Source organism: Protopterus annectens, chromosome 7.part1 (genome assembly GCF_019279795.1).
Source record: "Protopterus annectens isolate FY-2018-M chromosome 7.part1, PAN1.0, whole genome shotgun sequence".
NCBI lineage: Eukaryota > Metazoa > Chordata > Ceratodontiformes > Protopteridae > Protopterus > Protopterus annectens.
The window spans coordinates 76,710,264-76,723,889 of record NC_056740.1 but is presented as its reverse complement, the minus strand read 5'-3'; the positions used below and the strand labels follow the sequence as shown (position 1 = coordinate 76,723,889).

At 40.6% G+C, this 13,626-nt stretch overlaps 1 protein-coding gene across 1 annotated transcript in view; it reads right to left on the bottom strand.

The window, feature by feature from the left end:
• The window catches only part of LRRC49 (leucine rich repeat containing 49), a 2,278,115-nt gene that overhangs the window by 1,091,478 nt on the left and 1,173,011 nt on the right, over positions 1-13,626 (bottom strand). The window lies entirely within an intron of this gene.

Genomic DNA, 13,626 nt, shown 5'->3' with positions numbered 1-13,626 from the left:
TCAGTTCCAGGACATTGATATGCAAAAGGGCCTCTGTCTCCGACCAGGTGCCTTGGACCGAGTTTCCCTGACTTGCTCCCCCCACCCCATCAGGGAGGAGTCCATGGTCACCCTAGCTTTCGGCTGATGGGGGCTGAAGGGGTGAGACTATTGTTGGGGTTGGGGATTTTGAGACATCCACCAGAGTAAATCTTGCTTGCATCTCTGAGTTACACTTATCTGAAAAGACAAAGGATATTGTAGAGGGTACCACTGAGTGAGAAGTAACCACTGAAGGACCCTCATGTGGAATCTGGCTAGAGGAACAATGGTGATCGAGGCTGCTATTGACCCCAAGAGTTGGAGTATAGATCGAGCGGGAGATTTGTGGTGACAGAGCAGCGGTTGAACCTGTTGCCTTATTCTTTGAAGCCTGTGGTCCGAAGAGATGCTGTGCAATTTCTCGTGTCCAACAGTACTCTGATGAATTCCAAAGACTGGGCTGGGGTCATGTTGGACTTCTGCCAGTTTATAGTAATTCCCAGACATTGTGCTGTGAGGAGCGTGTAGTGCAGGGCTTCTTCCAGTAGATAGAAACCACAATGCCACAAACTCCTGTAACTCCAAACTGCAACACAACTCTGACCACTAATAAATTTCACCGACTGTGAAAAAAGAACCACTCAATAGAACAAATATTTACTCTCTCTGCTTCTTCCAGTAGATGCTTGGTGGGGGAGGTGAGGAGCCAGTCGTCTAGATATGGAAACACCTGGAATCTTTGAAGTCGCAAGTGAGCGATAACCACTGCCATGCATTTGGTGAACACTCTGGGGGCTGTAGAGAGACCAAAGGGCAGTGCTCGAAATTGGTAATGACTGGCTCCTATGCGGAAGTGGAGGCATCTTCTTGAGCTTTGTCCATTTTTATGTGGTAATATGCATATTGAAGATCTGCAGAGCACATCCAATTGTCTTCTTCCAGAAGAGGAAAGATAGACTGAACCATGATCATCTGGAATTTCTCTGTTTTTACAAATTTGTTCAGTGTGCTGAGATCCAGAATTGGTCTCCAGTCCCCTGTCTTTTTTGGCACTAAAAAGAACCTTGAGTAAAAAACAGATCCTATCTGGTCTGCGGGGACCGTTCGGATGACTCTTTTTGTAACAGCTTTTGGAATTCGTGTGCTGCTGCTTCCCTCTGACTGGGTGGAACGTCGGGCAATACTCTGGATGAGGTTGGAGAAAGATGGAAGGGGATGCGATAGCCTCTGGATATTATCTGTTGCACCCAAGAGTTAGTGGTTATGTTTTGCCAGGCAGCGGGGTACAAGGAAAAATGACCCCTGACGACTTCCAGAGGTGGGCAGTCGAGTAACGCTTCAGGAGCGCTGATAGGGTTGGCCAGTGAAAGAATCTCTAGAACTCTGGTTTCACAGACCTCCTCTGCCGCAAAAGGGGCATCTTCCATTGGAGTTTCCACCTCTGCATCTAGGGGAGAACTTGGCAACGTGCATCATGGAAAGAGCACTGTGATTTCCTGTGCCACGTTTTCTTGCTCCTCTGAATTCTGGAGTAGAATCATTGAAGAGTGGAGTGTCTGACACCAACGGCAGATAGGGTCTTGCCATCTTGTTTGCACCTTGCCAGCATCTCTAACTTTAGGGCCAAACAAAGAAGCAGCCTTGATGGGGGCGTTCATGAAGGAAGCCTTAAAGGAGTCCGCAAAGTTGCAAAGGCGCATCCAGGGATGTTATCTGGTGACTATACACACGACTGACACTCTAGCCACTCCTTCCATTGTGTGATAAATAAGACACATGTAAAAATTGGAAATGGACTCTAGGGTGGCTATCTGAAAAGCTACATTGTCACAGACCTCATCAGAAACAGCTCCTGCCAAGGTTTCAGAGAGTTGGTTGATAAGATCCCTCTGGAGCCTCGTATAGTGTGCCAAATAATTCAAAGACCTTACGGCGAAAGTCGATGAAGTAAATACACACTTTCCTAGTCTGCCTATCACCCAGGACTCCTTGTTGGGTGGATGGACAGTTTGGCTCTTTTCTGCCAAATCTTTCTTAGTTGCAGCCACCACCACCATGGCATCTAATGGAAGAACTTGTGACCAATGGGGATGCTCGGCTGGGCCAATATGATTTTTTTCAGGCCTCCGCGGTATCGCTTCCAGGGTATCAGGAGCCTTCCATGCGCGCTGGATGATGAGCTGGACAAGCTCACTGGCCAGCAGGGTAACCCGGGAGGTAGGGGGCCAGGCACAAAAGGCCTGCAGGAAGACTAATTCCTCAGAGGAAGGATTAGAGGACTTACAGTCACCTCTTTAAGGATCTCAAGGATGTCACCAAGGACACCTCATCAGAGGATGACCATGGGGACACTTCCCCATCATCAAAGTCCATATCTTCGGTCAAAGACTCCTCAGTGGAGTCCATCGGCTTCCTCTTGCACGAAGCTTTGCGGGATACTCCCTCAGTGGGAGGTTCTGGGGAAGACTGCAAAGAGGGGGTCTCCTGAGGGGGAGAAACCTGTATCCGGTGGTTGTGGCTTGTGAGAGTTACAGCCCAGAGGGGGGAGAGGACTCCGACATGTGGGGTTTGCCAGCGGATGCAAGCTCCCTTTCCATGGCCTAGAAGGCCAGCCTGCCCAAGGAGGGATGGGAGCCGGGAACCGAGCACGACAACCTTGGAACCGGGGTCACACCCCATCCTGACGAGCTGACGCCCAGACCAGGAGTCTCAAGAGGACTGTGAAGCATGAGATAAGGAGGATTCCTGGAGGGTGCCATAGAAAAAATTTGGCGTGGAACCAAGAATCCCTCCCCCACGGCACATCCACTGGCCTGAGAAAAGCCGATGCCCAGTGCACTGAGGGCCACAAGGACAACTCCAGCTCCAAAGTGAGATCCACTACTGGGGTCGGAGGGAGGGAAGCTGCTGTCGGAGTAATGGGCTTTGATACTTGGGTGGAAGTCGAAGGAGGAGTGTAAGATAGGGTAGGAGAATAATACAAGAAACTATTTGAAAAATGTTAAAGTAGAAACAATATATAAACATTCAAAAAATTATACATTTAGCTGAAGAGAGTGGCTTGACACGGCTATACAGCAATGTGGCAAGTGAGATCTGAGGAAACAGGGAGCAGAGCATTCTGGGTAGGACCTTGGCTTGAGAGTTTTTGACTGACGCAAGCTTGCCACCCCTATAGTGCCTTTTTTAGGCAAGGTTCAAATGACAAATTCACCACCGTAACAGGAACAGGCAAGAAAAAACTGAGGGTGATGCTACTCAATGCTAGAAGTCTAAATCTCAAAATGCACTCACTCGAGGCACTCCTTAAAATGGAGAACATTGATATCTGTGCAGTGACTGAGACCTGGTTCAAGGCTCCAGAGAGCACCCCTGCACTACCAGGCTATAACTCATAACACACTTTTTGGCCATGTAACATGGACCGGAATACCAAAGGCTGAGGTGTGTCCATATTCATTAAGGATATCCACACCTCCAGGCTAGTTGCTCAACATAATGCAGCCGAGGTTATCCAAGTGCAACTAACTCTGGGTAAAACTGCAATCCAAGTTGTAGCTTGCTACAGATCACCCACCATACCCCAGGATTCCCATTCCTCTTTTCTTGATGTACTGGAAAATATTAGGGTTCAACCAAACACCCTAATAATGGGTGATTTCAACTACCCCACCATTAACTGGGAAAACTACTCATGTACCAACTCCTTCTCTCAAAGCTTTCTGGAATTCATAAACTCTAATGCCCTGGATCAACTTATCCACACCCCCACCAGGGGCAACAATATCCTAGATCTAGTCATTACCAACATGAGTGACCGGTGTTTCACACCTGAAGTCAACACCTCATTGGTCCAATCCAACCATAAGCTAATTACCCCAGATATCCACATCCTGCCCCCACCCCCCATTAAGGAAACCATGGTAAAAAATTTCTCCAAAGCCAACTTCATGCTTCGCAAGACAGAAGTGGTGAACTTCATGACACCCATGCAGATGGACAATACAGTTACGACTACTGAATCCTACACAATTGTACTTTATAAGCACTTACACGAGTGCATGAATCGTGCTATCCCAAACAGAACCAAGATGCTATCCTCCAAAAAAAGGAAGCCAATCTGGTGGTCCCCTGCCATAAACAAACTGTACAACAGAAGGAAGAAACTGTTGTAAAAGAGAGTAAAATCCCACGAGTGGAGGAGCTCCCTGGTCAGCCTCAATAAGAAGCTGCGATCCCTGATAAAATCCTCCAAAGCTAGTTACGAAAACAAAATCGCCACTGATTCTAAAGACAACCACAAAGCATTCTATAGCTATGTCAAGAATCTCAATGGCAACACTCAGATCTGCTCTGAGTTACAGCACAATGGCACTAAATATACAGACCCAACTGATATTGCCAACATCCTGGCAGACAGGTTCAGTGCTAACTTTACCCCCCTCTCACCCCTAAAGAGCCCATCTCTATACCGGAAGAATGTAAAGTTCCTGTAATCACGGCTGCACAGGTAAAAACCATACTCTCCAGAGCCAAGAACACAGCATCCATGGGACCAGACAACTTCCCAGGCTGCGTTCTACACGAACTACAGAACGAACTGGCACCCCACCTAAGTAGCATGTTCAATCATAGCCTCACCTCAGGCTTTGTGCCTGCTGAATGGCGCATGGCAACGGTTATCTCACTCCACAAGGGGGGAGCCACCACGGACCCCTGGAACTACCGTGCCATTAGCCTGATGAGCCTGGTCTGCAAGGCCATGGAACGTATCATCATGGAACTTAAAGACATTGGTAATCTCCAAACTCTGGACCCCACCCAGTTCGGGTTTGTATATGGCAGATCATGTCTCCTAAACCTGATAGACTTCTTTGAATCAGTCACCAAAGCCGTAGACAAGGGTAAGGTGGTTCACACAGCCTATCTAGATCTTGCCAAGGCTTTCAACACCATCCCCCACTTTGGAATTATAGATAAACTCACTAAACTAGGTATAAATCCCTATGTCACAAGATGGGTTGCCAACTGGCTCACTGACAGAACCCACACTGTGAAAATAGCAGACTCCAAATCCGACTTCAGACCAGTGACAAGTGGAGTACCACAGGGTTCAGTCCTGGGTCCTGACCTGTTTGGTATCTACTTCTCTGAAGTACAGGCTAACACAGAAGGTCTTTGGCTAACAAAGTTCACAGATGACTGCAAACTAGGAGCCATAATTGAAACTCCTAACGATGTGGACATCCCACAAAAGGGCCTCACTGAGACAGATGCCTGGTGTCAAAGCCATGGCCTCAAGCTCAGTGCCAAAAAGTGCATTGTCATCCCCTTTGGTAAAAACTCTGTACCCATGAACTACAACATAGGCGGTAGTCTACTTAACACCGAAAGTGTGATAAGAGACCTTGGGACACAGGTGGACAGTAGTTTCTCCTTTGATAATCACATCACCACAGTAGTCAGGAAATCCTTCTACGTGGCACACCTCATCACAAAAGGTTTCTCATCCAGAAAAAGAGGTCATCGTTCCCCTCTACTCATCACTCATTAGATCCATTATAGAGTACAACGCCCCTTTTGGTATGTACCTCACAAGACATCTACAACAACTGGGAAGGCCGCAGAAATACCTCACAAAGAGGATTACCGGCTTCAAACAGATGCCCTACGCACACCATCTCAAAAAATTCCAGCTTTACTCCATCGCATATCGCCTACTCAGAGGTGATCTCTGCCTAACATACAAAGCTATGTCAAACCCAGAGCTGTTGGACATGCTCCACTTAAAGAAATCCCAATCCCTCCGAGCTACACGCTCTAGGGACCTAAACCTTGTCACCACAATAAACAGAATATTCCGGAGGGATAGATTCCTGTCCCAGAGACTTCCCATACTCTGGAACAAATTACCTATCTATATCAAACAAAGCTCCTCATTAGCACTCTTCAAGAAAAATCTTGATGATTGGATGGGAAATAGGAAATTCACCCTGGGGATCACCTCTGTGGCTCTGCTCGACAGTGGCACAGGAAAATAATTTTCTTGGGTGGCAAAAGCCAGGGTACCTTTTTGGCTAGGCTTGTATAGGCCCCAGGGCCGATAGCCTAGTACCTACCTATGAACCTATATATAGGCAGCTCGGTTCGGAGGACAGAACTGATAACCCATCAGTAAGGAATGAACGAAGATTAACTACATCAGATTCAATTTTCCACTGAAGAGACGAATAGTGCAGTGCTGTGTTAACACAGTCTGCTCATTTTAAGAAAACATACTATGGTGCACTGTGAATTCCCCACTGAACTCAGTGGGTGCAACATGGATAAATGTCAGGCATACTTCCTCTGCTCTGCACAGATAAGTAGTATGGCCTTCTATGAATCACTATTCTACTCAAACGCCAAACTGGTAAAGTCATGTATGATATATATGGGTCTAATTTACACATGTTGAGCCCGAGAGTGCTGTATTTGCATACAACTCTTAAATATTTAGCAATCCACATGCTGTTTACTTATATATTCATATAGGAAACTTTGCTAAATCACTTTTTGCATGCAAGACACACAATGTGATTTTTGTGTAGTAAGCAAGCATACCACCAATACTCTCATCACAATTTCATTTAAGGATGACAAATTAAGTTTTCTTTACTGGTTACATTCAAAAATAACTTCCTGGAAATCAGTGCAATAAATAAGTAAAACCATCACCGACAACACTTAGAATTATAAAAACCCAGCCTAGTGTTAATTTTAAGCACTTTTTTTGAGACTTCTTCAGAAACCAGCAATAAACATACCCTATAAATAAGCATGAGTACTGATCATGTGATCACCGCGGTGGTGCTGCGGTAGCATTGTCACCTCACAGTAAGACGTTGTCCTGTTCGATTCTCAGCTAAAGCGTCTTCTGTGTGGAGACATGCGTGAATGGGAGTACCTTCACTGAAGGTTTTGTTGGACATAGTTTTACAAACTTGGTGTACACATATATATATTTTTTATATACTTTGTATATAAAACATTTTGAATGCAAATGTAGTAACAAAGTATAGTAAATTGTTAGAGGTGTTTTGTTCAAGGTTTTATATTTTATGGAGTACCTTTGTGCATCCACGACAGTGGCAAGTGAATAGAGGATTGTCAGTTTGAAACTGTTTGTATAGCTTTAACAGCTTAATTACTAAAGCTATCACATAATGGTCAACAGACCTTATAAATGAAGTTAGAAATATATTGCTATTTGATCTTGATAAAGCTTGGCAATGAGACCAAGCGAAAGCGCTTGATTTATACTGTTGGGATTCATTTTTCACATTTGTGCTTCACTCTGTGCTGAAAAGCAAAGTTTTTAAATAGAAGTTTCTGTCAAACAATAAAATCGTTTATTTATCACCTCTGTTTGCTGGTTTCAAGCAGTGGAAGCTTGCTTTGGTGTTTTTGGTGCTCACATCTTGTTTTATCAGTTTTACGATCCATGGCTGAAGATTCAGTAGCGGAGGATTTTCTTAGAACGCCCTCAGCGTTTGGCACTGAAAGCCAAGATGCTCCTGTGACCAGGGCAGAGTTCAACAAAGTGCTGGACCTCATAACCCAATTAAACGAGACGCTAAAAGGTAATAAAGGCGGGACTTCCTGTGGCATACCCGGTAATCAGGAACAGGCTCTTGAGCAGAGAACAACGCGTATAACGCCAGAGGTGATGGTTGCTCAAAAGAGATTTTTTAATAATTCAAGTAAAGGTTCGACTTCCTCACAGCAAGCCAATGTCAGTTTTGTGGATGCAGTTCATGGGCAGTGTCAACTTGATTCTGAAACTCACAGCAACCAATTCAATTTTAATGTTTGGACAGACAAGCAGTTCTGGTTTAAACAAGGTACTGTGCAACTAGATCAATCTGATATTGAACATCAGTTTAACATTTTAAAAGAAAGACTTTATTCTTACAAAACTAATCAGTTGGAGATTAATTATCTCAAAGAATGTGTTAATGTTGAACGAGTACCTAAGGGGCTGCGTTGTTTTAAATTCCCAAACAACGTACAGCCAGGTACAATGTATTATGACAAATTATGTAATATTTTTAACAGGGCTGGTTTGCAGGTGCTAGAAGTTATGGTGGAAGAATATGAAGCTAAGTCTAATGCATTTCTGAAGGATTTAAATGTTATGAATGAGAAATTAGTTAATAGTTTAGGTTTTTTGTCTGTTAAAAAAGGCTATGACAGTGTATTTGATGAAGTGGATCAATATTGTTTGAAAATTCTTAATAGGAAGATCCACAAGTTAGAAAGGGATTGGAATGAATATAGGGAAGGGTTAGCATATCCTGTAGTCATGAAAAACAAACAAAGTGATGATTATAATAGGAATCGAATACAAGCTAACACATATAGAAATGACCATGCAGAACCACCTACTGAACCATTCAGAAGGAGTGAAAGAATAGCAGAAAAAAGTAGAAAAAATACACACCAGGATTTTCACTTTCCCCAGGACAGGTTCATGGGGAGGGGGGAGACTTACCAGCAACAGAACTGGAGGAAAACATAGATTTAGACAGTGATAACATCAGTTTCCCAATCCACAATGGTCAGGAAGTGACAATTTTACACGAGAATGAAGAAGGAAAAAACTATAATATAGTCAAAGATAAGAATTTTATGATATATAATTTTACAGAAGTGGAAATTAAAAAAAAGAGTACTTTGATTTATTCACAAAAGGCCTGCATTTTATTCCTGCCTATCCAACTGAATTGTCAGAAGCTTTAATAGACTTAAAACTATTTGTAAGACAGATGAATTTAATTTTAAATTTCAATGGACAGCCCCATAATAAAAACATATTAGCGAGGGCCAGTACATTTAATCCCCCAACCCACCCATGTCTAAAAATATTTGAAGAGATGGCCACTAAAGAGATAAGAAAAATCATTGGTAAAAGAGTAGAAAAAGTTCCGGTGAATATGAAGGCAGAGGAAATATCATTAATACAGTATTTAAGAAATGAAAAGTGTAGAACCATGAAACCAGACAAGGGAGGGGGGTTAGTTTTGATGTACACACAGGATTATGAAATGCACATCTTTGATTTATTGCAAAACTCTGAAAAATATGAATTAGTCTCTAGAAACAAAGTGAATCTGGCTTATTCCAAAATTAAATACACTTTAACTGACCATTTATTACAAGGGTTTATCAATGAAGAAATTTACAATTATTTAAATGTTAACAAACCCAAAATTCCTATAATTTTTGGAATTCCAAAGACACATAAAGGCCTAGAACCATTAAAGTTCAGGCCGATTGTTTCAGGAAAAGGAGGTGTTTTGGAGCCTATAGGCAAATTTGTTGATTACAAATTGAAAAGTTTTGCTACAACACTGCAATATATATGTAAAGATTCTTGGGACTTCCTAAGAAGAATTCAGAGAGAATTATTTCAAGTGGATTTATTACTAATTATCATTGATGTTGTAGACTTATTCCCAAGTATCCCCCATGAACAGGGGTTAGAATGGTTTAATGAAATACTAGTCAGAGAATCAAATTTGTCAACTAATACCATTAATTTGTTAGTGGAATTCATGGAGATTATATTAAAGAACAATTTCATGTTTTTCAATGAAGAAATTTATAGACAAAGGAAGGGTGTTGCAATGGGAGCACCCTGTGCCTCCATGTATGCCAATATTATATTACACAAATGGGAACAGGAATTTATCTTTTCAACTCAATGGAAGGAATGCATCAAACATTATACAAGGTTCTTGGATGACATAAGTATTTTGTGGACAGGCACTGAACACAATTCATGGAATTTGTCAAATACATTAATTCCACAACTAATTTTTTGTCATTCACGTATAGTTTAAGTGAAGAAAAAATGAATTATTTGGATGTTACAATTTTTAAGGACTGTGTCAACAAAAGGTTCACATCCAAATTGTTCAGGAAACCCACTTTTTCCAATACCTATTTGCATTATGCAAGTGGTCACCCTTACTATCAAAAGAAAGGTATATTAAGGGGAAAATGGTAAGGGCTTCAAGAATGTCGAGCAGCTTAGAATTCTTCATGGAAGAAATGGTGAAAATAAAAAACATGTTTTTGGAAAGGGGGTATCCAGAGGACTTGATAGACATGTTAGGCAAAGAAGTCATAGAACAGAGAGAGCAAAACTTTCCACCTTTATTAGGCCTAGGTCAGAATGGTTTAGAGAATTCTAGTAAAAGCAATACAGCGGTATTTACTAACAGCTACATCCACACTTATTCAACTGATTCACAGCAAATTGAAGGGGTGATTAATACATTTTGGCCCGTTCTAACTGGACATGAAGAATTATGTAAATATATTCCGAAGCATCCTAAGTTCATAAGACGTAGGGACACCAATATAAAGGATTTATTTGAGAAATTTCAACAACAAGAAAGAACTAGTAACAACAGTAAGTTGAAAAAAGGTACCTACAAATGTGGAAGCTGTAAACAATGTACACATATTATAAACAGCGATTCCTTATATATTCCATCTAGGAATTTTTGTTTTAAAGCTAGCATTCATGCAAACTGTGGAACACAAGGGATTGTTTACTTAGGTTATTGTACCAAGTGCCACAGTTTCTATGTAGGTAAAACGGAAAGGTCTCTGAGAAAGAGAATTTACGAACACATGTATGAGGTTTCAAGGAAAAAAGATACAAATGCCTTTTATAAACACCTATTATTATGTCCCGAAATGTCTATAAAATTTATAGTGTTGGAACAGGTGCAAGTGGATAGTAGAGGGGGAGACTGGGAAACACGTTTGGAATACAAGGAATTGTTGTGGCAACTAAAATTGGATGCAGCCACAAGTCCCGGTCTAAATGATAGTATAAATATTAAAAGTGTGCTCAAATTAAGAATGGCCAGACTGTGATTCACAAGTTAAGGAGACAACATCATAAATTTACATGTAATCAGTTGTGTATTAATATGTTCATAGCACAGTGTTTTAATAGTTGTACATATAGATCTTACAATAATATATGAATTGAAAGGCATTTTTATAGGTTATTTAATATTTGTTGAATGGAAGGTGGATAAATTCATATTCAGTCATTTTAAAAAATGTACTTTTTTAAAAAATATTCATTGCAAACTTTTTTAATGTTCTTGTAAATTTATTTATTTAACAATTAGTATATACATTTTTAAAAAAACCTTTTTAAAAAACAGTTATGTGTAGCCCTGTAGTCAAAAACATGTTTTGTTGGACATAGTTTTACAAACTTGGTGTACACATATATATATTTTTTATATACTTTGTATATAAAACATTTTGAATGCAAATGTAGTTAACAAAGTATAGTAAATTGTTAGAGGTATTTTGTTCAAGGTTTTATATTTTATGGAGTAACCTTTGTGCATCCACGACAGTGGCAAGTGAATAGAAGATTGTCTGTTTGAAACTGTTTGTATAGCTTTAACAGCTTAATTACTAAAGCTATCACATGATGGTCAACAGACCTTATAAATGAAGTTAGAAATATATTGTTATTTGATCTTGATAAAGCTTGGCAATGAGACCAAGAAAAAGCGCTTGATTTATACTGTTGGGATTCGTTTTTCACATTTGTGCTTCACTCTGTGCTGAAAAGCAAAGTTTTTAAATAGAAGTTTCTGTCAAACAATAAAATCGTTTATTTATCACCTCCGTTTGCTGGTTTCAAGCAGTGGAAGCTTGCTTTGGTGTTTTTGGTGCTCACATCTTGTGTTATACCCTATAAATAAGCATGAGTACTGATCATGTGATCACCGCGGTGGTGCTGCGGTAGCATTGTCGCCTCACAGTAAGACGTTGTCCTGTTCAATTCTCAGCTAAAGCGTCTTCTGTGTGGAGACATGCGTGAATGGGCGTACCTTCATTGAAGGTTGTGCGTCAGGGCTGGCAACTCGGCACATAAAAATCTACTGCCAATCATTAGCAGGCCGGACTTCCGCTGTGGAGACCCCTAACTGGGAAAAACCGAAAGACACAACAACAACTGATCATGTGCTCAAAGACATCTAATTACATCATGACTTTTTTTTCAGTTGAGTTAAAAATGTAAAAAATTATAGTAAATAGTTGTAGAAATAGTAAGAATGCAATTGTTCAGTAGGCTTTGTTAAAGGTAACCACCGAATAAATGATTAAATGAACAAACAAGTAAAATAAATGCAAACTGAAAGCAAAGATGTCTGTATTTGAACACAAGTGTTTTTGGCCACCAATTCTAGTTGTGAAATAGTGATGATAGTGAATTCATCTTATCTTAAGGCTCTTAAGTTTTAGTAAGCTCTTAATACTCAGATAGCCATGGAGCTAGGCAGCTGGCCTGCATTTAGTTTGATCTGCTATTGTAGATCCTCCTGTTTGAGCAGGTATCTCTACACCACCATTTCTAAGGTTCTCAGCAATTGACTCAGTTACAAAGAACACAAACTTCTTAAAACTAGTACACATGAAACTATTCATAATGACCCTATCATTCTTATCTGTGCGAGTTTCAATACTATGAAACAGTTACACTTAAAACCAAATCAAAAACAAAGTGATTTTTGTAAAAAGCTAAGCCCCCCCCCCCATGTGGAGGAACCCCGCCACAACCTACAATATATCCTAACCCCACTATCACACAGAGGAGTAAAGGCCAAGTTCATAGTTCAGTAAAAGGGGTTTTCAGCACAACTGTTTCACAGTATTAGCACTGATATTAATTAATATCAGATAGTTGTATTCCATCTACAGACAATATTATTCAACTTAGTCTTAACAGCATAAGCAGAAGAAAAACCTTTCTTACCCAAAGCCTTGTTAAAATGTTGTCTAAAGTAAGGGTCTCAACATTAAAAAAACAGAAGGGTAAAGCAGTTGACTGCAATTGGAGGTTTGATGCAAGTGGAGAAAGTGACTTCAGTAGATAAACAGAGTTATGAGGTAGCAGATTTTATTGATTACAGTTTGTGCAGTGCTTCTGTTTTGGTTAGAACTAAATGCTACAACTATATTTTACCAGAATTTTGTTTTTTTTTTCAGTTGTAACTTGTTCTGGTTCAAATGTTATGATATGGAGCAGCCAAAGTGGTGGGATCAAATCCAGTGGTATGCTGCACTGAAATGCCCTTTGACAAAAAAGCTGTCTTAGGTCCAGTTTGCATCTGACTACCCTAATGGCATTGCCAGAGTGTGCTCTAATGAAGTTTCAATGGAGGACTGATATATAGTCTTTTTGTATACACAGGCATCAAATGCAGGGGTTAACATAGCTTCACCATCACAGACTAATATTACACAATCCTGACTTTCCTTTAGGGTTATATGTTTTTGGCTCAAGGTGGGCAATGCAGTACTGGTTCAAAATGTATCTTCACTGTATTATCATGATGAAAGAAATAAAAATCAAATATATTTCACCAGACAAAGCAATGTTTCTATTACAGTGAATCCAAGGAAAAGTATATAACATTTTATCCATAACTTCCAAGAGGTTTGAGATACCATCTCATAGTCATATGAAGGCACTGTTGTTTTTATTGTCAAAGTACAGCACAGTACATAATACAAGGA